The sequence below is a fragment of the Chelonia mydas genome, chromosome 10 (assembly GCF_015237465.2).
Source record: "Chelonia mydas isolate rCheMyd1 chromosome 10, rCheMyd1.pri.v2, whole genome shotgun sequence".
Lineage (NCBI taxonomy): Eukaryota > Metazoa > Chordata > Testudines > Cheloniidae > Chelonia > Chelonia mydas.
In genome coordinates, this window is record NC_051250.2 from 73935483 (window position 1) to 73962204 (window position 26722).

A 26722-nucleotide genomic window follows, 5' to 3' on the forward strand; every position below is an offset into this window, starting at 1 on the left:
ATGGCCTGTGCAATACAGGGGGTCTGAATGGATGATGATAATGGTTCCTTCTGGCCTTAGCATTTATGACTCTGTGGAAGTCTTCAATTTTAAGGCATTAAAATCAGATTGAGGTGCACCGAGGGAGAATCTATCCTTAACTCCCTGGAAATTTGAAACTAATCTGGAACAAACAACAAAAATCACCACATGAGTATATGGGTGCCATTTGATGAGATCTCAGAAGTTCTTCCAATGGTATTTTTTTAGATTAACATAAAAGAAAAGGGAAGTCAAGTAGTGAAACTGTTCCTAGTGAAATATCCAGTATTCTAGGTACAATACACAGGGGGTGAGGGGAGGGAATGTGAAATTTTTCCCCGTTTTTCTCCCATCAGTCCTTTTAAAAGCAATACTTGTTCCTCACCAGACTCTCTGAACAATGCAAATACTGTGGTGTATTGAAGACTGCGTTGGAAGTTCTATCACTTTAAGTGTGTGTGCGGGGGGAAGGGGAGCAGGGTGCCTGGTCCTGGTCTTCTCTTGTGTGAAGGCTGGGGGGGCTCTGTAGTGAAGCGTGCAATCAGAGGCAGTGTGGAAAGAACCAGCCTAGAAAAAAATTGGGTGACTTGAGTGTATCTGGCATAGGAAGCGGCCTGCTTTTTCTCTCTCTTTTTGGTTATCGTGTGTCATTCTGCATTACTGTATAAGAATAGAAGTAGTGTTATGTTGCAATCTTCCAGCAAGAGTATTTGATGTTTTTAATCTAACTTCTGTGTGTATATGCAGTGAATGTAACAAATACAGTCTATTACCATGGTATTTCCCAGGGTTGGTGTACATGGACAGTCTATGATATTGTTATACTTACTAGCACATAGATAGCATGGTAATCTACCAGGGTGCTCTCATTCTTATCTCCAGCCCAGATGTATACTGAAGTCACAATGGCACTGATTCTGTTACTCTTCACAGTCGTCTATTTGACTTTCATTTGGAGGACAGGATTGTCATTAGGAATATTGTTTTTTTTTTTGCATCATCTTTCTTTATACAAAGCATATTTCCAAAGAACAGTATAGCAGCCATATGAGGTCAAAGTTTTGGCAAGGAGATAAGACATTAAAATCTTGGTGGATACTCTTATGAGATGCCTCAGGCTGGAGAGTTAAATTTGATTCTTCATACCAGCTCTGAACAAAGTGTGTGTGCTCCACAGAGGGCATAGAGGAGTTCCATTGAGAAATAGTGCTTTAAATGATCTTTAATCATCCCCTTTTGGCTGGGGGTACTCCAATCAAATCTAAACACATCTGGATAACGATAACTTCACACATGTGTCTAGCAAATGTGTCTAGCCATTCAGACCTGAAGGTGGATATGCTGCCAAATTCATTCGGCATGTAACTGAGAAGAGAATTTGGCCCAGTATCTCTTTCTCATTCTCTTTTGCCTTCTCATTCCCTACTGTTTTGGCAGACTTCCTCTTCTCACTCTAGACAGTGGGTGAAGTAATAGTTTGTGAGCTAAATCTCTGAATGCTGCTTAAGAATTGTTTTCCTTGCATCCATTAAAGCCTTGATGGAGCTGAACCCACAGTTCTGATAGCATTACTTCAGTTTTATAGTACTTTATAGGACTAAATGTTCCAGCCACTAAAAATTACACTGGGCTCTGCATTTCCATGCACAAATAATCATTTCTGAGGTTTTTCAGTTTGGACGTGAAAAACTGGCCTGCTCAGTTCTGAGGCTGGCTTAAAATCTCCCACCTACCATCTTCTCCTGCATGTGCAACTTCTTAGTGCAACCACACTTGGAACATGGGACAACTGGGAGAAAGAATATCTCATTAGGGGTGTGATGTTGCACTCCATAATGGTGGTTTAGAATCTGGATGTCTCCCATTGACTAGGACAAATGACTGTAAATGGCTCTGTTTACCTGCAAGAAGCCTGCCTGTGTACATGTAGGCCAGCCCATGGGTAATGAAAAATTAGGTCTTACAGTGACATGTGACCATGTCACCTGATATTGGAATCCATCTTAAACCTTGTGCTTTTCCATTTAGAAGGAGGGGTGGGGACCCAGAGAGACAAAGGATTCCCGCCTTGTGCCAAAGCTATAAAAGGGGTGGAGCAGGACAAGGAGGGTCCCAGTCATAAGAAAGCCCCTACTTTTCACCTAAGATGCCTGCTGGAACTAACAAGGACTGTACCAGGGGAAAGGATTGGGCCCAGACTAGGAAGGAGTCTAGTCTGTGAAAGAAACTTATTGGAACATCTCTGAAGGTGAGATTTACATGTAATGTGTCTTAATGTATTAGGCTTAGACTTGCGTGTTTTGTTTTATTTTGCTTGGTTACTTACTTTGTTTTGGCTGTTATTACTTGGAACCACTTAAATCCTACTTTTTATACTTAATAAAATCACTTTTGTTTATTGATAAACCCAGAGTAAGTGATTAATACCTGGGGGAGCAAGCAGCTGTGCATATCTCTCTATCAGTGTTATAGAGGGTGGACAATTTATGAGTTTACTCTGTATAAGCTTTATACAGAGTAAAATGGATTTATTTGGGGTTTGGATCCCATTGGGAACTGGGTGTCTGGGTGCTGGAGATAGGTGATCTGCTGAGCAGTTTTTGGTTAAAGCCTGCAGCTTTGGGGGCGTGGACCAGACCTAGGTTTGTGTTGCAGCAGGCTAGCATGTCTGGCTCAACAAGGCAGGGCTCTGGAGTCCTGGCAGGGGAAATGGGCTCAGAGGTAAATTTAGCACATCAGGTGACAGTCCCAAGGGGTCTCTGTGACTGAACCCGTCACAAGGGGACTCCAGGTTTCTTTTTAATGCACTTAGAGGCATAATCTTCCTTGTTCTGCACCCATAAGGTCCTCTGACATTAGCTTGACATTTGAGGGTTGAGCAAGTGCAGAATTGTTTTCTTTTCAAAAACTCATTGTTTGATCCGTTTAGGTCCATGTAATTCTTAGATTCAGCAGATGTTGAACAGAGTAAAAGGTGTGAGTAGCTTTTTTTTAGTGTTGACTAAAATCTAGATACATTCATCATTCTCTGCATTGCACTCAAGTGCAGAATAAGAAATGGAAGGAAAACATTTCCAGTCCATGCATTGTTAAATACAGAACTTTATTGTTATTTGTTTTATGGCAGCATCTGAAAGCCCCTACTGAGACAGGAGCTCAGTTGTGCTAGACACTGCACAAATATATAATAAAATATTGTCCTTACCCCCCGCTTCGCCTCTCCCCTCCCCCCCAAAAAAGTTTACAGCAGATCAGTGACAGAGCTGGGAATAGAACCAAAGTTTCCTTGTCCAGTAGGCCAAGCTACCTTTCTATAACAAAGAGAGTCTGCTACGGAGCGAATGCTATGCCATCTGCATGTTTATAACTCATATGAGCTGTGTGATTTGAGCTGTGCTGTTTTGCAACAGTTTGCTTTCAGGACTGGTGGCCTGAGTCAGTGTTTATCAGTAAGCTACTTCTCAGGAACTGGGCTCAATCAATACTGTATTTTTTCAGACCTCTCTAAACCCAGCAGGGAAGGCAATCACAGTGGTACAGAACTCTGCACCTTCTGGAACAGATCAATACCCTGACAGTACTAAGCTTTGTTCCTTCACCAGCTTTAAGATGTTCTGCATGCTCTACATGATTGCTTAAAGGTTTGTTTTCTCTTCTTCCTATATGACAACACTGCTCCCTCCCTGATCTTTCCTAATAGCATCACTGTAATTGCCTTGACATGAAATAGCAGCACAAACACAGAAGCTTCGCTTTGAGGTGTTTTATCTTTTTTAACATCTCTATTAGTAGAGGGTGTTGATTTGGCTTTAATGTGGAGTCAGGGCTTTAATGTGCATCTGTGCTTATTTACACTAGTTTACTAAACTTGCCAAACCGATTTTACCTATGGGAGTCATATATAGGAGTGTGTTGCACGGTGAAAAAGGTGTAATAATCATTACTAAGCAAAGAAAATTAGCTTAAACTTTGTGCTGCGGAAGCCTATTATAGTTTGCTCCATTCTGCCACATCGTCTTGTTTGTCTTACAAGTACCGCAGGGCACATTTACCTTTTAACTAGTGCTAGGTGGAATGCAATCATATTTATTTTATTGTTTGCAAGTAGAATCTAGAACTCCCAGCAATCCCAATTTCACTTTTACGTTACCTGCTAGGACGAGCTGTTTGTATGGCCTGAAGCTGCACAAAGTACAATTTTTTCCCTTCAGATCCATTTTTGTTTTTTCTCTGTTTGGAAAATGACGGTCCATTATATAGTGTTAGCCATTTTAAAAGACAGCATTTTCCAGCAGGTACTACACCCATTTGAAATGATCACAAATTCCCCTTTCGGCTTAGAAAAAGAGACGCCTGTGCTAACAGGGCAGTGCCTGTTGGAAAATGTTGAATTTTTAATGACCAATGTATCTGTATAGACAATAATTATCTAATCTATATTGTACGTTTTCAAATGATGGAATTAAGGGGCTGGCAGCTGAGGCAAAAGGTGATTCTAAGTGCAAGTTAGAACAGCCCTGGAGCTGTTCTGATTTTTATGGGCTGGCAGGTTCTCTAGGGACCATTCCAACAGCCAGAGATCACTGGAACATGGCCATGCCCCCTTCCAGCCATGTGGCAGGAATTCCTTGCAGCCCTTTAAGGACAGTGTTAAGTCCAATGCAAATGGAATGGAATCTGAGCCAAGGATCTGGCTCAAGGTGTCTTAGGTCCTCCTCCATCAAAATCAGTGGCAATTTTTCCAGTGACTTAAATGGGAGCAAGATAGGGCTGTTAATTTGCAGCTCCTTTTGGCAATGCATGCGAAGGAAATTCTCTGCCCAACGCCTCTCTGATATTTGGAGCTGAATTACCACTTCACCACATGAAGAATGTCAGTGCTTAAAACAGGCCACAGGAATGCTGCTGACATTCTTTGATAGTTGACTTCTCCTCCATTTACCTCTTAAAGTATTAATCACAGCCCTTTCCTCACTTTAAAAGTCTTTAGCGGCACCCCTCCCTGTTATGCTTTGAATCATGTGTTGTAAGGAATATAAATTAGATGTGTACTACCTTCAAAACAACTGCTGTCCACTTCTGCATATTTGTAAAGAAGGATAAGATCTGCAATTTGTAGGTACTAGGATTACCGCCTTAGGAAGAAGACAGAGTATTTCTCTACTTTTCTGAAACATGTTCATGCAATTCAGCCAGACCATTTTCTGCAGTGTGTTGTTCACTAAATCTGATGTATATTTTTTTCAAATCAGACATAAAGGTAAATCCTTTTCATCTACATAAGAGGGTCCATAAACCAGATTACCTGAATTAATCACAGATATAAGCACCTTACATTGCTTCTTCACTTCTAGCTAACATTCCTAGGTGGTGGATAAAGTTCTCGCAAACTGTTGGCCAAATCCTTTAGTCTATCAGGCTTTCCTCCTGCAGAAATCAGTTTTGTCCTAATAAGAATATCTGAATTTGGCCTCAATATTTTCGTATATTCATATAGCCTCGGCGTACAAAGGAGGCCCCGTGGAGCATGTGGGCCATTTTAATATATTATTCAAAATAAAATGATAAACATTTCAACAATATATTAATCGTGTTTTAAATCTACTCATAAACAAACATTTCCATGACATTATATCTCATGTATGCTCAGTTTTAATTAACATGTGTGATTATATTTACCATTTGTATTTAGAGCTGTATTGCTTTGAATTAAATAGCACATTAAATCATGCAATGTGGAGAGTTAGCCAATATTTTCTCATGGTAAGAAGGAGCCATTTGTGTGGAATTATTCTCCTGCATTATGCCACTTCACTTCCCAGAGGGCTTTAATTTTCGTCTGTCATTTACAAACCAGTTGAGGAATAGGCAGCCAACCTACTCTGCTTATAAGAGTAGAGGGGAATGTTCCTTTTTTGCCCTAATCAGACACTGTGGATGCATCTTGTCAAGGGAATGCACCTCATGCTCAGAAATCAAAGAAAAGTGACATCAAGGAGGACAGATTTCAGAGTAGCAGCCCAGCAGCAGATGACCCCACACCAGACCCCACAGGCAGGTCTGTCAGTGAAGCCAAGAAGGAGACTAGGGAAGACGAGCTGAGACCCAATGACACTGCTGCAGAGATTCATCCTGGAGCTGGGCATCTGGGTCTTTTAGCTGCCAAGGTCATACCAGCAGTCAGCTCCTGGACTGGAACAGAGAGAGCACGATGAGAGCAGAGTGCTTTATACCACTCAGAACGATGAGGGAGGGAAAGGACTTGGTATAGTCTGTGTGAGGGAGGGTTCTGCCCTGTAGGAGTTTAGAAATAGTAGTATCTATTTCCACCAGCTTTGTTCTATTCCTCTTCGCAAATATAGTTGCCTACCTTGTTAGTGGGCTACTTCTGGCATCCTGCCCCTCCATCATTGTTCGGTCAAGACTCCCATTGGATTCAGTGGCAACATCTGTGATACTGCTGCGCTGATAGGCAGGATCTCATTTTCTTCAAAACTGTCTTCATTTCAAACTTTGGTTAAAAATAATTATATATACTGTCAAATCTGTCAGTCCTTACTCAGGCAAAACTCCCACTGACTTCAGTGGAATTCCCACTGGTGAGTACTAGCTATCCCTATGTACGGTGAGCATTCTGCTCCTGCAGAGAGCAGTAAGAACCATCCTGCAGTGTAGTATAACAGGAATGGATATTGGATTCTGACCTGTTCCAGAAGAATTTTGCTTGTGTCCAATACTCAGGGCTTCCCAGGGTTCATCCGTTTAGACTTTTGCTAGATCTGCCAGCGTATAGCTTTATCAACTAGGAAAGCCTGCAATTCATAATACAAGAATAGCACAAGCAGTTGTGGAATACAATACAACCAGGGCTGCTGCCAAACTATTAAAATTAGTCGCAATTAATCGCCATTTTAGTCACACTGTTAAACAATAATAGAATACCAATTTAAATGTATTATAAATATTTTTGGAACTTTTTCTACATTTTCAAATATATTGATTTCAATTATAACAAAGAATTCAGTGCTCACTTTATATTATTATTTTTTATTACAAATATTTACACTGTAAAAAAAGATAAACAAAAAGAAATAGTATTTTTTCAATTCACTTCATACAAGTACTGCAGTGCAATCTCTTTATCATGAAAGTGCAACTTACAAACGTAGAATTTTTTTGTTTACATAACTGTGCTCAAAAACAAAACAAAAAATGTAAAACTTTAGAGCCTACAAGTCGAAGTATGAAGGGGCATACGAATGTTTAGCATATCTGGCACGTAAATACCTTGCAATGCAGGCTACTACATTGCCATGTGAATGCCTGTTCTCACTTTCAGGGGACATTGTAAACAGGAAGTGTGCAGTGATTGGCTGAACAAGAAATAGGACTGAGTGGACTTGTATGAATATATGTATTATAATAAATTTAAATTGGTATTCTATCATTGTTTAACAATGCGATTAAAACTGTGATTAATCATGACTACTTAAAAAAATCTAGCTATTTTGTTTTGTGTTAATTGCACGCATTAACTGCGATTAATTGACAGGCCTGAATACAACTATTACAGGCTTCTTTGATTACAATCCAACCAGATTCTATCCATTTTAATTCTGTAATTCTTAATCATAAGACATCTAATGATTTAACAAGAAATTCCAAGTTATTTATAAAGGGCCAGATTTTCTCCTGCTGGACTATTCCCATCTAAGGACAAGGACATTCTGAGTTTGGATTTATCAAGTTTCTTCCTAATTTTGCTTAGGCCCATGTCCAGAAGGAGACAAATGAAGATGAGCTGACACCCAGTGATACTGCTGCAGAGATTCATCTTGGAGAGGGACATCTAGGTCCTTCAGCTTCCAACATCAGTATTTAGAGATGAAAATGAAGAAGAAAACAACATAGCCTTGGTCTTTTGACAAAAACCAGCTTGTAGTATCAATTTAATCAATTATCTCTCATAGGCTCATATCCTAGGCTGGCAATGTGGGTATGGACTCGATCAACTTTTATTTTGATCCTAATTTTATTATTTGGAGATTATTTTATCTTCAGAGATATTTTTGGTTTTGCCATGATTTTTTTTAAAACTCAAAGCCCAGGATTTTGATTTGAGTTCTCCAGCCTGGAGTTAAAGACGGTGTGGTTATCTGGTGGTTGATTCTGTTTTAAATAAAAGGAGTACTTGTGGCACCTTAGAGACTAACAAATTTTTTATTATTATTATTATTAGTTAGTCTCTAAGGTGCCACAAGTACTCCTTTTATTTTTGCCAATACAGACTAACATGGCTGTAACTCTGAAACCTGTTTTGAATAGTTAACTAGAAACTCTCTAGGGAAAGTGCGCTACCTCAACAATATCACTGGTCACTACGAAGTGAAATCTGTAGCACTAGCTAAAAAACAGCCATTAGATGTTATCATCAAGATTTGAAATTAAATTAACCAGCTGGAATATCTGCTATCCTGGTAACATCATCAGCCATATCAAAGATAATCACTGCTTTTATTACTGTGAACACAGGATGCAGCTGGAAGTAAAACTGCATATTATCAGATCTCAGTTTAGTCAATTTCAACTTACAGATCAGAGATTTGAGGCGTCAACAGGGACATTTAAAAAAGAGATCAGTGCCTTTGAAGTGATAACACACAGAAGCCTGTGGGGTATATTCACAAAACTTCTGTGCACTGTGTATGTATACTAAAAACACAGAAATGTTTGCTACTTTTAGCACAAAACAAAAGAAAACTACCACCACCCACAAACCTAAATCTCTGGGGCTGTTCAGTTCAAAATATAGTTTAGTGCAGCCCAGAAACAGCCTTATTATCAACTCTATTTTATTCTTCTCTGTAATGTTTGTCCAGGTATATGAAGGTTTGGCTAACGCAGACATTCCAAGGACTAATTATCCCCAGTCTCACCATGCTGGATTTTAGGGTTAGGGTTCTGTTCTAATCTGTGTTTGTGAATCACCACAAGCTTTGAAAAATCTGCTGTTAACCTGGTTGAGAGATGCCTGAAATACATGCACCGCTGATATTAGACCAGCCACCTAAGGGTGAAAGTCATTTAGCCCCTGATTCAGCGAGGTTCGTAAGCATGTGAGAAGTCCCACTCGTACCTAAAATGAGACACACGCTTAAGTGCCTCCTTGAATTGATGTCTTGGGACAAATAGCCTGTGCAAAGCTTCTGTGTTATTTAAGCCCCGCAACGTGGGGAGGCATGTGGAGCTGCTGGTGGAGTTCTCATGGAGATAGGGCCTATCCCCTCTGCAGGCCACAGAAGGCATGTTTGTGCTTGCCTTACAAAGGGAGGCAATGACAGAAAGCTGAGAGCATGCCAGGAGGGGGTGGGGGGTCACTGTATATATAATCATGGGACTCGGATGGCCTTAGCACCAACACAGGTAAAGCAGAGAGGCTGCAGCCTCTCTTTGAGACACATGCAGAATAGGTGCCAAACTGAGGGGAGGACGGATGGTCTGCAGCCCCTCCCAGGGCCTCAGTTTGAGGCTGAAATCCACCCCTAAAACCCCTGCACTTAAATAGATGGACTTGATGCTGTGGAGGGGAATTTCACTCTCTGAGAATTGACTGAGGAAAATAGTTTAAGATACTGTGTCGTCAAGCTGCCAGTCTTGAAAACACTCCCTGCGTCCAAGGAGTGTACAAAAGAGTTGAGCACAGCCTTATACACTGTAATAAGCTGCTGGAGATAAGTGCCCATCTCATTTTTAAGTATAGTGTTGCTACCACAGTGCTATAATACCGAGCGTCACACTCTAGTACAGACTGCTAGCTGCTGTCCAGGGACAAGGGATGAGTTAGCAACAGCTTGTTCAGAAACAAAACAAAACAAAATCAGCTGATTTTGATAGGCAGGCCAGAGTTCTGGTAAACGTGCTCGCAAAACCCACCTCTCCCGAATTGTTAGATACTGAAAACTAAATTAGATAAGAATCAGTGATGGAACAGCTGTTTTTCTTAGGTTTCTCTGTATCAGTTTGCAATCTCAAAGGGCTTGGTTGGACCCCGAGAAGAAGCTCTCTGAAACACAGGGAGAGCATACAGAAGGAAAGCTTAATGCTATTTTTACTTTTCTATTGAAGGAATAAAATTTGGAAGGCTGATTGGTTATGACCCACAGGTCATTCCTGGGACTAGATGCATTGGCCCCTAGCAACGTGTGAAAACCGAATTTAGAGTTCCTTCCTTCACTCATCTCTGCTGCTTCTTCCCCACCATGCCACCCTGTTCCCTAGCTATGTCATTTCTTCCTCTAAAACCAGGATCCATGTTTCTCCTCTGACAAAAGAGATTAGTGCTTTTGAACCCGGATATGCCTGGCACGTCAAAGGTGGCCATATGGCAGAGGTAGTATGAAACTCCTTGGGTGCATCTGAGACCCAAAGTCTTCTGGTCATATACGACTCATTAGAAGCTGCACACATCACAGAAGGGAGCACGAGATGGCACATTGCCAGGAAAAAACAATTAGGGACTGGCTTGTTGATGAATAATGCCGTACTAGAATCCATGAGGACCCTTACTAGCCCAGATGCTCAAATTTTTTTCCTGGATTATGTGGGACTGGATCCTTAAAGAGTCAATATCCTTATCTTTCAGCTTCTGAGGGCCTCATCCGGCTCCCATTGACTTCAGTGGATGCTGGATCAGGCCCCAGTTTTTAGGTATAGTTCTTGCATCTGAAGCTTGGCGTGTATTCTGTTCTGCATTCCCATGAGGAATCAATAATTTACTAGACTAGGGGCTAAATTCTCATCCCCGCCCTCCACAAGGCAAAGCCCAACTAAGCAGTCTTTGTGCTTGGACCCTCAGTGACTTTATAGAAGATAAATCCTCACCAGCTCAGAGCCTGTAATTTTTTATTTGTAGTCGTCATGTCTCTATCTCATCATATTTGACAAGCCCCTAAATGGTTTTATATCATCCCACTGGCAACTCCACTGCTCTTCCCAGCAACAGACTTCCACTTGGGTGAATGGTAGGAAGGATAAATACAAAAGTTGCAAATGTGAAGAACAGACATTTCCTTTCTAATTTACCCAAATGCTCCTGAATAGCTTTTCCCATTATTTGCCCAGCTTTAGAGTATCTTGCCAGAGTAAGGACTCCAGGATTAGTCCCAGTCTGAATGTGCGTGTTATTCTCAGCTCTTCTCTGTGCCCCAGAACTTTAAAGGAAAAGCTAGGTTGGAAACTTCCTTGCTATATGTGAGCAGCAAGAGACCAGTATTCACAGATACACAAAAGGTTCTTATGAAAGGAAGTGGCTTGCCAAGTCAGTTGTCTAAAATTTTCAGACAGAAGCATTGAGTTTTCCTGACTAAGGGCTTCCAGAATGGGTCCTTGTATGCATTTAGGTGACATATTTGGTCTCAGTCTCTGCACTCGTATCAGACAAGCAGAGCACTCCCACAGCCTGGCAATTCACTTGGAATAATGGCAAGAATAATCTGATCTGGTTTGCTTTGCTGTTTCCACTGGACGTGGACAATGGCTTTTTCCCTGTTAAAACGGTGACACAATGAGACAAATGTGCGATTATGAATCCATTTATGTCATTTGCGTAACATGAGACAGGCCAGTGCAATGTGAGTAACATGTGTTCACCACCCTTTGAATCTATCTGGGCATGATTGGCATATCTGTGCATTTTAACTTGTCTGGAAGACTCTTATCTACTGGCTGCACAGCATCAGTTGCAGATTTTAAACCCCTCAGCTCAGCTTTATTTATCATTATGTTACTTTTTTCCCCCTCCTCGCTAAGAATCGTAACGGGAAGCTCTTTGCTGTTGCTTGTTTTGTTTTAGGTAAACCCAGTGACTCCTTTAAAATAGATGAACCAAGGGTAAGCAGATAAAGCAGCATCACAGACAGGTGATCCTGATAACACTCTCTGGTGCCTGATAGACTGCCCTGAAACATCTGAGCCATTCATACCATTGTACAGCTAACACTGGTTCTCTGCTTCTGAGCAAGTCATTACTTTCCATCTCTGACCCATTAAAGCTCAGTTTAATCTCAGTTGTGTCTTTCAGACATTCTGTGTGGTAGGAGGTTGAGGTTGGCGAGCCACCCAGTGGGAAGTGCTTAAAGCATTGTGTCTCAATGCCTCTAGGAGTCCATGGGGAATGTCACTACACCTTGGACGGGTTATACTGCCAAAGCAATCCATGTTCTATCTGTGCTCCCCTTTGAAAAGATTCTATTAAACTGATCATGGGAATCCTCTTCACTTTACCGTAATTACATCTTTAATGTCACCCCTTTCTTTTGAGAGAAGGTGGCATTAATTTTGAAAGTGGATGGGAAGATGTGGCATAAAATGATCCCTGCAAATAGTGGGCGGCATTGGGGGCCCATATAACTCGATGGGAGGGTAGGATGCAGACTTCATACCAGGTTCTGTCTCATCATGTGTATGCTAATCCCATTTACTTAAATAGGAGTTGTGTTTAAGCAACTGTGGTCTCAGTTTGGAACCTAGCCTACTGCCTTAGTTTCCCCTCTCTCAGATGGGGAATCACCACCTTCCATCTAGGCTGAATCCTTAGCCCTCAGTCTGTCCCTTCAGGAGTTAGTCAAAGTCCCAAAAGAAACACAAAGCCAACCTTCTGTCCCAAACTCTTGCCAGCCACAGCTTTCTTCTCAGGGTCTGTCCTCCTCCATGAGGGGTTTTAGCTCTTTTGGGGCTCATTTTCCAGCCTTCCTAGGCTCCAGTCAGTCCCTTCTTCCCCTTTTCAATAGCGGTTTCTGCTCCCTGTCTCCGCATGCACAAAGGGTGTCAGCCTAAGGGGAATCCATGCCTGCCCCTCTACTACAGGTCACCAGCTCTGGGACCCTCAGCAATCAGGCTGTCTACACTATAACCTAAACTGCTCTGACTTTCCTTTCCAGGGCCTCTTCATATGTGCTCAACCTAGGCCCTTCCCTAGCTGTTCTCCTGCTCTTTAACAGAACACCCTCTCCCAGATGTCTCCTTGAGTGGCCATTCTGCTCCTCCTCTCCCCAGAATGACCTTTGATCTCCCCGCTAAGCTGGTTCCTAGTGAGCCTGATACTCATTCCCTCTACCTGGGGAGGTGGCCTAACCTTGGCACAGGTGAGACTGAACTCTAACTCTCTTCAAAGGCCAGCCTGTGACGGGGGGGCTTATGTTCCTAAATTTGACATGTGCCAAACTGCTTAGGAATGCACCTGTACAAAAATTTGGGTTTAAATTCAATGTTTCCTAATTAAGAGGTAATAATTTAATAAGTATGTAGCTCTTGCTAAGAATCAATCTGCAGAATCAGTACAATTTTAAGGCATTCTGTGCAGGTTTCAAGGAGGAGCTAATATACACCCTCTCTCCTTAAGCACTTTATAGGTATTATTTTATATTCATCAGTCTTTTTCAGTGTAATGCACGTTGGAAAAAAATAATCCAATTATACATACAAAATGATGGGGTCTAAATTAGCTGTTACCAGTCAAGAAAGAGAGTTTGGAGTCATTGTGGATAGTTCTGTGAAAAAATCATCTCAATGTGCAGCCGCAGTCAAAAAAACTAATAGGATGTTTTTTAAGGGATAGTTAATAAGAAAGGGATACTTAATAACTCAGAAAATATCATAATGCCACTATATAAATCCATGGTAGGTGCACACCTTGTTTACAGTGTGCAATTCTGGTTACTCCATTTCAAAAAAGATATATTAGAACTGGAAAAGGTGCAGAGAAGAGCAACAAAAATGATGAGGATGGAACTGCTCCCATTGTAGGAGGGATTAGAAAGACAAGGACTGTTCATCTTAGAAAAGAGATGACTAAGGGGGGATATGATAGAGGTCTATAAAATCATGAATGGTGTGGAGAAAGTGAATAGGGAAGTGGTGTTCACCCCTTCACGTAACACAAAAACTAGAGGTCAGCCGATGAAAATAACAGGAATCAGGTTTAAAATAAACAAAAGGAAGTACTTTTTCAGAAAACACCACACAGTCATCCCGTGGAACTCATTGCCAGGAGAAGTTGTGAAAGCCACAAGTATAATTGGGCCCCAAAAAAGAATTAGATAAGTTCATGGAGGATAGGTCCATCAATGGCTATTAGCCAAGATGCAACTCCATGCTCCAGGTGTCCCTAAACCTCCAACTTCCAGGAGCTGGGACTGGATGATGGGGTGGATCACTCAAATATGACTTGCTCTGTTCATTCCCTCTGAAGCACCTGACACTGGCCACCATCAGAGACAGGATATTGGGCTAGATGGGCTAGATATTGGTCTGACCCCTGGGGCCGTGCTTATGTTCTCACTGCATTATACATAACAGGATCATAAGATTCACAAATGAGAAATAAACAGAGAATACTGTGATTAAAAACATACAATACATAACTTAACCTTGCACAACACAATCTGTACTTTGCTCATTTAGTCGCAAAGCATATTGATTAAATGCATTTTACCACTTCAGTGTTTAGTGGAAAATCCAATTAATAACGAGAAAAAATTAAAACATCCATGTCACTGAACTCTGGATCATAAATATTAATCCATCCTGCAGTATCTCTATAATAGAACACTTACTAATTTTCTCAGTGTTATGGAACAGATTTTGCTGCAATAGTTTCTAATAATATTTGTATTTGCCATTTGGTATTTTCATATGCCCCTCCTCTGTTCAATCTTTTAAAACAGAATTTTGCACTTTCATAGCAAATTCCAACCAAGGATCTCCTTTACCAAGATGGCAGGATATTATTTTAAATGCCAAAAAATTCAGATCCATGTTTTGAACATCTCATTTGGTTTAGTCCATTAGAAAGACAGGGCCATTTGCAAAATTTGGGTCCCGCTTCAGCTTTTGAATTACCGCCAAAGGCTGGGGATGACCAGCTATAGGATTTTGATTTGGTACTGCATGTACTCATGTTAAAATGCCTGGGGAAAGTAATGAGTCAAGAGACCTGTACTCCCTTGGACCAGAGGGGAAAACAGACTCCGTGGCCAAAGGCTTTGCCCCAAGAGCAGCTTGCCTGCCAGCCCCAGGAACAAACAGATGCAAGAATGCCCCAGTGAATAAAGGGCTGACGCAATGTCCATTGAAGTCAAACAAAAGACTCCCATTGAGTTCAATGGGCTTTGGACCAGAGCCTAAATGAGGAGGGATAACTACATTTACCATAACCTTGATTGAGCAGAGGGATTCACAGCCTTCCTGGAAGGAGCTGCAGACCTGCTAGTGCATTTTCAGCATCTCTCTGTACTGCTCCTGCCTAGGCGTTTGTCTCCTGATTGGGAAAGCTGAGGAGAGATCCTAGGCTGCATCTCTATGGTTAGGGCCACTCCAGATGGGATCACTATGGAGTCCCTCGGGAATCTAACTATAGAGACCCAGACCAGAAGGTACTAACCATAAAGATGTGGCCTAGCACAGAGTTCCCCAATCTGCCCATGGTAGAGTGCTCTAGCCATCCCTCCGTAGCCACAGAGGCCTGCCAGCAGTGACCAGTAGGCAGCAGGAGCAAGGGCCTGAGCCCCAGACCCTCTCTCCCAAGTCAGGGAGTAGCTGGTCTGGGGAGCCAGAGCCCCTCAGCAGAAAGCAAGGGGCCGGAAATAACAAAGCTAAGTACCCAGCTAGGGGCAAGCAGTCCAGCCAGAGTAACCACGAGATGATGGCCGAGGGATGTGCTGGCTGCCGCTTCCTACAGCCCCCATTGGCCTGGGATGGTGAACTGTGGCCAGTGGGAGCTGCGATTGCCCGAACCTGTGGACACTGACAGTAAACCGTCCCGGCCCGCCAGTGGATTTCCCTGTCGGGCCGCATGCCAAAGATTGCCAATCCCTGCTGTAGATGATAGTTAAAGTGGAATATGAAGGAATTTAAGGTTCCCAGTGCTGTTAATAGATGTGTGCTGAATAAGAAGATGACATATTATTAGCATTCATAATGCAGTTATTAGCTGTGTATTGTCAGAATGAATATTGTTAAAAAGTCATAGTTTTGGGAACAGCATCTGCAGAAAGACTTGTGCAGATGTCTTTATTAGTTTCATGACTAAGTGACTTCCCTGGAGGGTACGCTAGCTGGTGTGTATTAGCAGTTTCATACAGAATCTGTGAGGAAACCCATGTGCTCTTTACTGTTTTCATTGTGGGCGGTCTGAAAAAGAGGATATTTGGGGGTCGGGAGGGAAGGAACTGAAATACATACTGTAAAAAATGAAATATTGCTCTCAAACAGCCACCTTTCAGAGCATTTTAATAAACATCTTCGCTCCCCATGTTTTCTCCATCACACAAGTCAGAATTTACAAGTTAGCTTATTGGAAGTTCTAATGAATTTTATCATTATTTATCTTTTATCTTAAATACATATATTCGGCTAAAGCAGAAATACTAATTTACAGTATTTGAATATATTTGAGTCCTGGAGCAGTACTGATAAAAATAATTATATCACGCCAAATTCAGATGCCCGCACTATACTACATAGTACCTTATTTCATGAGTAGTCCCATTGATTCAAGTTACTATGCAACATGAGTAAAGGTCTCAGAGTCTGGCCCACAGGGATTATTACTATTATTCTTTCTTCCCTGTGTGGCTTTCTGATGTAGACTGTATGCATATGAAGCTATTACTTACAGTATTTTGCACCCAATGTATAATTTTACCATATTCATGTGCAACATGGATACTGTTTGGTGGAAATCGTGTGGGAATACCTCTCAGGACCATTAAATATTTGGGGTGAAATCTTGGTCCTATTGAACTCAATGGTAAAACTCCCATCAGGATTTTACCCATCAACAGGAGACCTCTAGGGAAAACCCGGGGACATGAGGGAGTTTAATGATGTTTCAATAGGTGTTTCTCCACCTTGTAAGCCAATACTAAACAAGTGCGCCAGTGTTGCCTTTGGGGGACTATATTCTGGAGGATACCGTCTTTCAGATCATATTTAAAACCAAGCACTAGTTACTGTAGCCATTTGAAACTCTCATGGTAATTTTTTAATAGAATGAACTTCGGAATATACTTATTGCTATGAGCAACGTCAGCAAGACATACAGAATGATAATCAATAATTAGGAAGACAAAAAGTATGAAAATAGGCAAACACATCAGTGCACAAGGCAGGCAATACCTATATCTTGAATGTCCAGTGATGGAACAGATGAATAGATTCCTCTGTTTAGGGAGTCTAATAACATCAGACGGAAGATTTGATGAAGGAATCAAGAGAAAGATACAGCTTGCAAAAAATGTGTTCACCAACTTCCAAAGGCTTCTGTGTTGTTGAAAGTTAAAACTTCACATCTGCACTAGAATGCTGAAGTGCTACATAAGGCCAGATCACCTGTATAGATGTGAGCACTGGACATTTAAAAAGGACCCTGAGAGAAGACTTGGAGCATTCATGTTTTGGTGTTATAGAAGAATATTAAAAAGCTGGATAACCAAATCTATGAATGAAGAGGTGATGAATTTTAAAAGAGCACAATTATTTGAGGCCCTAAGTAAAAGAATAACATATCTTTATGAGTACATAACTCACTGATCACAGCGGCTCTTCCTTCCAGCACTCAGATTATCACGCAAGATCACAAGCAGACCAGGAAGAGAAAGAGAGACAGTTATGTTAGAAATATCATCAGATGGATTGGTATTCAAAGGAAAGTGGAAGTTTTACCACTCTATCATGACTGCAAAAGATGGAAGGTGGAGGTTGACAACCTCTGCATCAGAGACATCAGTTGTAGAAGAAGAAGGAGGAGGAGGAGTATGAGACCAGGTGTCCTGGCCAGCTTTCCACTCTTATGTAGACAGATGAACTTACTCAAAGTCCACCATCTGATTTATTAAAGACAGTAATTTCACTTCTTCAGCTACTCTGTGTAAGGTTGCCTTGAGCTGTTGTAAAGTTGAATGTATTTCATGTCCAAGGTAGCTGCACTCTGCTGAGTCATAAAGAAGGGGAAAAGGCCTATTAGGTCATCTAATCCATTTTTATTGGTGCAGGATTTCTGCATTGATAACTGCTGGCAAATGTTCGCTTTTTACTGGCAAATGCTGAGGGTCAACTTTGTGCTTATCTGAGCATGGAACAGAAGATACAGTGGTGGTGTAGATGAGGGCTGAGAGGTTTCCTGGGTTTGCGTGAATGGTGCTGAAGTAGTTGTACCTAGCTATTACCATCAATATCACTAAAGTCTTTTAACTTCGTAGGTACTTACTAGACACTACATAGCTTTATCAATCCTTAGAAAAAAGTGGACAATGAAGATTATTGGACCAATGTATACATTTCATTAAACTAGCTTTTAAGCATGAAAACATTCCCTTCTTTAGGTCCTACTAAATTCTCTATGGCACAAAACTTCAGCAAATCCCCTTTGAGGAAGAAAATAAAGTACCATTAAAAAAGTTGGAGTAGATGTAACCATCCTACAGGCAGCTAGGTTATGCTTTAGTACGATGTATTATATCAACTACCTTTGCTTTTGACAATTTTCTAGCAAAAAGTTCTATTTTTTTTTCACCGAAGACAAAATGTTCCTAGTGGAAAAAGTTGATTATTTACAAAAAAGACAATGCAGTGCCTAAGGGGACAAAGGGGAAAGTTATTTTTCCCTCATCCTAAATAAATGGTTGTGTATTTCTGTGTGCACAGTTAAACAGCTGCCACATTTCATTGCAAAGAGTGACTATGCTGATGGGTGAAATAATTCTTGTATATAAGTGTGCATGTAAATAATGTACATATTTATTATTAATACACACACATCTCACCCATCAGTGAAAGGTAGCCACAATTTGGATGAAATGTGGCAGCTATTTAATATTATATATTTTTATAGTATGTGTATATATATGTATATGTGTATTATATATAATGTGTGTGTGTGATGTATGGTGTAGTATAGTTATAATATTATATATAGTTCCTCTTTATTATATATATTTATTTGTGTGTGTATGCATAGACAGAAAATACAAGAGAAAAAAACACACAAAAACAAATCTCTGTAACATCCAGGTTAACATTTTAAATACTCAAGTCAGCTGTACCAAAGATATGATTTTCATAGTATCTTTCACATGTCTTGAATGCACACATAGTACCTAATTTTACTCTCAGATAAATCACGAGGAGTTACATGTCTGAGAGAGCAGAAACGAAGTGGCAGTATATTAAGAGTATTGCAAAGAATCTGAAACATTCCATGTGTATAATGTAGGGAAGTTGAGGTTACTCTACGAACCTTAACTTTTATGTTTCCTGACTTTTTTACTGTTTAAAGCACATCTACTTGCTGTTTAACAAGCGTTCAATTAATTTCCTCTTTGTTAGCTTGGCCCCGTACTGCACTGCATAATGCTGCATTACAGTAACCTGTTAACAGTCAGATAAATTGATATTCCCTCAGTCCCACCAGTGACTCGGAAACAGATTGCATTACTGTCTCTTACTAACATAACATGCTACATTGATGAAGTTATAGAGCCAGATCCTCAGCTGCTAAAAATTGGCATAGTTCAGTGAAGCTGTGCTGATTTACACGAGCAGGAGATCTATCCCCTACAACTTGAATTCCACAACAGTCATACAGATCAAGTAATTTTATTTAATGTTAGTTTTGAAACAACAGTGACACTCACTTTCATTCTTATTCTGAGAGGACCATAGCAGTTGCATATGTGATATTTCATTGCTTTCAGTCCTAGAAAGTCTCCATACATATATAAGCTCTTTGCAAGTACAATAAAAAAATGACAAAAGGATGGAAAAATAATCCTTTCTTTGCTTGTAGCCCTCATTAGCTGTCACGAAAAAGCTATTGGTGAGACCAAATCAGATTATTCCAACATGCTTTTTTCCACTAACAGCTGAGTCCAGCCCTTGCCCCCTGCTCAAGGAGAATTATTAGCTCATTTCAGTTGTGCATGGCAGTCCCTGTTCAGTATGGGAAATGTCTGCCTGCAGTTGTAAGGTATGATCCTGCTGAAGTGCTGAGCCCTTTCAACCATCACTGAGAGATCTTAGCGCTGGCTCCAGTATTCGTATACTACTCACCCGCTCCCACTCCTCCCCAACACGCCCAGCATACACACTTCAAAGCAGGAGAAATACAAGTGATTTGGATTCATATTTTCTTTTAATGAATTTATTTTTTAATTCTTCAGATTTAAAAATATCCAGTGAGGTTTGATTCTTATTTCTTGGGCTTTAGGGTTAGTACAATAATATTAAAGGTAGCATGTTGTTGGCGTGGAGGAGTGACATACATGCATCAAATCTCCATGGCTGCTTCCTCTTAATACTTATCTGGCAAAATAATATAAATTGAGATGAGTCAAAGTGGATACTGCAACTGATCATTTTTTTAAAAAAAAAGTTCAGATCACAGGACTCTTCCCCATTAGATTTCCATGATAGCTACTGACATAATACAACTATACGGCTAATTATTCGTCAACAAATCCTGAAGTCTTGACTCCATTTTTTAACCAGTCCTTATTATGGGGAAATTACTATGGAAAGGTTAGTAAACACCAGTTGGTTTATAGGCCAGAGGTGGCTGCATTTTAAGGAAGGGATTGTTATTTGTCTCTTGCCTACCTCATAAGGATATCATGAGACTCAATGAATGAATGTTTTTAAAGTGTTTTTAATTCTGAAGATGAACTTAGTGGGAGCTTTGCCTGAATAAGGACCCAGTAAGGACTTAAGGAGTTGGCCTACTGGTGATATGTTGTTCTTTCTAATGCACTGTTGCCTGAAGAACTCACCACACCTTACTAACATTCATTCACTGACCCTCACAGTACCCTGAAGAGGTAGATAAAGGATATAGGAATCACTCCAACCTCTAGTGACATTCAGCCGCATCTGAGGAATAGAGTTACTGTTTAACAGGAACACTGCACAACAATTCAGGACAAGAAGTGACAAATATAACATCTGATTAAAACAGTAAGGTTGATAGAATGTTATTATGTGATTAGGAACACTGGGGTCAGTTGTCCTATGTTAAGAAAAAAATGGCATGGGATTTTTTAATGGGCACAAATATTTAGGACCTTATCAAAAACATTTTGTACGAGTGTCATGAGAAAGCACTGAGCCACTAAAGACATAAAAATGTGGATACTGTTTTGCTGCAGGCTCTCCTGACAGAGAGGAAAGAGTGCGTCTTGCTGACACCCCAGAATTCTATGTATCTCCCATCCAAATACTGCCCAAGATTGACACTGCTTAGCTTGTGAGATCTGACAGGATTATAACCCATGGGTTTGGCTGTGGGCACAGTTTTCTTTTAATAAACCCGTGAAGCATTTTAAAGTAACCAAGAAGCTTATGCAATCAATGCCATGCTACCTTTGATAACTCATTCAATGTCAACCAGTGCCATTTTTCTTTTAATGGACACACAACATCTTTGGTTTGATCTTTTTTTTTTTTTGCGGGGGGGGGGGGTGGAGATCGAGGGGACTTTTGATGTCAACTTGATAAGCCTGTGAAATAGAATGGATACAAATAATGCCACTTTATCCTAACAATTGACAGTGAGGCAGTGAAGCAGAACCTCCAGAAAAGTGACCCAGTTATGCTTGTGTAACCACACAAGAGCCCTGCAACTGGTCGCCGGTCCCACCTAATGCCGCTGCTTCATGACATCTGAACAAATAACAGGCAGAGAGTGCGAGTTTGTGAAAGTAATTATATAAAGCTTATAGCAGGAGACAAAAAGAGAGAGAGAGATTTCACCACTTTGAGAATGTCCACAGCCATGATGTCATCGACACAAAGATGATAACAAAATTTGGTCAGTGTGGTGTCAACTACACCTTGCTCCTTTTGTCTTTTCCCTCATATAATTTTGTATCCATGTGCGAATCGGCTCATTAGTGGAGGAGAGTGAAAATTGAGGTCAGGGTATTTAAACCTGACCTGTGCAAAGGCCATGCAATGCCTAAGCCCACCGGGGGTTTCACTTCAGAGCCCTGGACCACCCTTGAAGGTGACACCAATTCAAGCCTCATTTTATAAAGGCCTTATTAATTATTGTCTTTATAAGAAGGAGAAGAAGCCATATAAAGAAATGTGTCATTCTTAGAGTAGGAGTAGTCAAGAAAAAAGGGAGAGACAGAGAGAGAGAGAGAGAAAGAAACAGAAGATCAAAAGAGAGCTTTTTTTTTCCCTTTTGCTTTTCATGCCTCAGAACCTCAAAGGAGGTCGAGGAACAATCAGGCTTAGGGGTCTCGTGTGCTTTCTGGCAATTAGACTCAGCTGATGGGCTGAAAGGGATTGAATGGCAGGGTTCAAGGCCCTTCTCCAGAGCTTCAGACAACAGGCTTTTCCAAAGCAGCAGAGCAGCAGACACCACTGAAATCATTTCAAATGGAGACTTACAGCGAGGGATTCATTAATTCACCGGCCTAAACAATTACTGGAACATATAATGTCTCTATATACACTTTGATAAAGACTGTCATCCTAGACCTTCATTTTCCCCATTTTATTAGAGATTTTTAATGTCAGGTTTGAAAGAAGCCTTTCATTTCTGCAATTATCAAATTAAACCCTTTTTTTTCCACAGGGGAGGGGAAATATAAATCCCAGATTTTTTTTTATGGGTACAATAGATTTGAATTACAAGAGGGGAGAGAGAAAGTTTTGGAAGGCGTCCTGAAACCTCAAGTCATAAATAGGAAGGGAGCCTAAGCAGCAAAAGAACCCATCCTCCCTCTTCCCTTTCTCAAAGAGTGTGCCCTGGGAGAAAAAAAGATTTAAATGAGTCTGAGGCGAAAGTATTAGATAATAAGCAACAAGCAGTAGAGAGCCCAACAGACACAGGGAGAAACTGGCAGAATTTCAGAATTATCCAAACTGAGCAGATTTATTTACTTCACATTATAAACACTTGGACAGTTGGGGGGCGGGAGAGGGGTCCAATATGAAATTATCTAAATGCCCCTCTTAGAAGATAAATTCACCTAGAGGCAGCAGAAGAGTGGTGGGTGGCTGCGGAGCAAGTACACAGTGCATCTCTGCACCCACTACAGAGCAGAGATAAACTCAGTGATAGCAGCCTTTGAACCTCTTCTGGGAGGAGGCTGGTGGTCAAGGGAAGAAGCATGGTCACTGTGTCCATGATCAGATAGACCCGGTGGCCACTGGGGCACATTGCTCAGGGAGAATCAACTGCTATTTAAGACTGAGCAAAACTATTTTTTCTACAGAAATTTGTGTTTTTAGCTGAATAATGGGGGGGGTTCTGAAAAGCATCTGCTTTTTGAAGAAATTTGGAGTTTTTGTAAAAAAACTGAATCCCCCCAAACCAGAATATTTACTGACTATGCTCGAGGTTAGATTAAAGTAACCTGGGCCCTATGGCACACCACTAATGAATATCCTCCATTGCTCTTCCCTGTGGTCCCACCTCCCATTCAGTGGCCCTTCCCTTGTTCTTTAGCCCTGTCCATCACTTGAAGTGGGAAGAGAACCCTTCTTGCCCAGAATGATAGGGGACTCCAGCAGGGGAGCATCCCAAATAGCTGATGTGTTTCTGCTGGGATGGGTATGGCATGGCCCTCTGCACTCTTTTCCTCCTGCCACACACAATCCTCTGTTTGAGTAGTGTTGCCAGGGCCTCCCAGAACAGTGAATCTAGAGTTAACACCCCATTGAGATGAATGGAGCAGTTCACATTGCTGAGAGCTATTCTTTCCGGCCATCTGCATACTCAGGCAGATGTTACTGTGTTGATTTACACTTGGTTCACATTTTAAATCTTTTATTCCTAGCCATGAGGGCTAGAAGCTTAGCACACCCACCTTTCTTTAAAGGAAAGCTGTGATTCTGATATCACATAACTCAAAGTACTGAGACCATAGTCACATGCTTGTAGTGCCTATGTCTTAATCTAGCCCTGATTGTGATGTTTTTGTTTTTTTGGGGTTTTTTTTTTTTTTTTGGTTTTTGTTTGAAGCTGTACAAAGAATGGCTAAAGCAAAACATATAGACTAAACTGATGGGCATGTGTGGTGTTGGTTATAGTAAATCTTGATTGAAACTATGATACTGAACTCCATTCAGAAACATTTGATTTTCTTGGACTGTAGGAGGCAAACCAAAATGGATGCAAGGTATAGTGGACAAAGCAAGGCATGTGAGTCATATGATATGGTTTTATAAAACTAGTATAAAAGTGCAATAGCACCTATTTTCAAAGTATGGAATGATGGCAACAGAGGGAAATGGTCTCTTCATACCCAGCTTTGGGTATATCCAAACACTCAAGACTAGATCCTGTTTGGCACTTATGTGAGTGCATAGTAGAGATGGAAATTGGGGGTGGGGGCTTACTGGGTAAGTTTGCAGAAGAGTCGGGTAGAATTTTAGTCCGCATATCCAGGAAACCACAGGAACTGCTCCCCATTTAATCTCCTGGCTGCACCTGGCAGCCCAAAGTGGGTGGACTTGGCAGAGAGACAGCAGTGCCTCTCCCATCCACCACGTGCCAGCCATTTTGGTGAGCAGAACTGGTTGAAGTTTTTTTAAATTTCAATGAAAAGTTGAAATGTCAAAATTTTTGAAATTCACTAAAAAAAAAGCGGGGGTGGGGGATTTTGACAAAATTCCCCACCATCTTTTTTGATCAACTCTAGCGCTGGCCAAACGTTTCAACTGTTTATGAGTTTTCAAATAGCAAAAATAAATAAATAAAATACAAAAGGAAAGAATATCAGGATTATTTCTCAACCAGTTCTAGAGGGGAGTATATTACACACCTTAAAGGGGTATAGCAACATGTGTACTCCCTTTTGAGTAGTGACACAACAGGACCAAAGTCAGCCTAGGACTGGCCTCCATTAGGGGCAGTCCACAAATTACGTATCACATTTTTTGGTTATTTTCTAGACCCTCTTATAACACTTTGTGACACTGAAACAATCACCCAAAATTAAGGACCTCACACCTAGTGCACTGCATAATGTATGAACAGTCCCTTAGACTAGATGCTGGAGAAAGGAGAAGGAAATGAGGAAAAATTCCACCCTAGACATAAAATGTTTTGGATGATTCACTATAATTTTGAATTCCATCCTAGACATAAAGTGTTTAAGATGATTCACTTACTGGGAGGGAGGGGACGCTGATGGTCTGTCTTTTCCACTTGGGAGAGAGGGGCAGGTCTGATTAACCAAGGAAGTTGTGATGGAAATCTGTTAGGTAACTACTACTAATGTATCTAGACCTGAGTGTAAATACATGGGGAGATGCTACATTAAGTAGGTTATTCTGGACTCCTTTGTCTGTTCTTGTGCAGGAGGAGAAATTAAAAAAGGAAGGGTGGATTACAGTGAGCCATTGCAATGGGGTAGTGAATAAATGTCCTTTTCCTTATAGCAAATGGGTGTTATAATGAGATTAACTGAGAAAAGTTAATGTAGCTTTATTGTACCACCAGGCTTTCTTATTAGATGAAGGATAACTAGTCTTGAGATTATAATTGTCTATTTTGTATGGTATCAATGCCACAGACTCTCCTTCCCCAGCACTCTTCCTGTTTTGGATGTACACTGTTAACCGTATTGTCTCAGTAGCAGACTAAAACTATTCTTATTTACATTTTGTTACTGGAGCGTCTTATGTACTTATTGGGCAAAGCTTTTGTCTTTATCATGGGTACAGTAATAACATGCAGCATTAACCAGAATTAAAAGAGATTAGATGCTATTAATTTATCTCTGTAAAACTCTTCCACTTTTGCTAGATTTATAATGATATTTCTCTGTCTGCCTTTGTGCCAGTCACCTGTTGAACTTGATGTAGTGAACTCTGCTCAGTCTCTCTTTGCTGAGTACATTCGCTCTCTGATAGCCTTGTAATGAGACTGCAGCATGGTCATTGTCTCTCTGTGTTATGCCAGTTCCTCTCCTGAGTACCTGAAATATTAATGCCCAGTATTTGTTCAAGACCACAGGACAGCGCACTGCCATAATAAGGGGATTTTGCATCCTTTTGCTATTTCCTTCTTGCATATTTCATCCCTATGGTTTACATTTTGGTTTTAATATAAAATAGTCAGCATGCTCATTCAAAGTTTAAAGCAGCTCACTAAGCAAAAGACTATTGCATAACATAAGGTTCAGCTACACCTGTGCCACAATTTAGTTGTCTTATGTGATGTAAATCTTATCAGTAGACATTTGGCACTACCATTCTTCTCCCAGTCTGCCTCACAGTTGGAAACATGAGTGAAATTTTCTTCACTGAAATGTCTCTCCCTGCAGTTTTAGAGACTATTCTTTCAACCCGGCACACCAGCCACCTTCAGCTGTAATCTGTCTCTTCCCCACCACTCTGCTTCATTCCCAAAAGCAAGCCCCTTTGTCCTTGCCCATTGCCCATTTATACCATTCTCAATCAATCTTCATTGAATGCAGCAGTACATCATTAACTCGTCTTCCGGCAAGCCACTTAACCCCCTAAGCCCTGGAGCAGATTCATTACGCTGCCTTCTTCCAGTGAACGGTCACATCCACAGTTGACTTAGGCTATTACTCAGTCACACGATTCATCATCCACACGGGTAGTTTCTGTTCCTGATCAAATGGCCGTGACGGTATCAAGAGTGTGTTACCAGGAGATTTCCAAACAA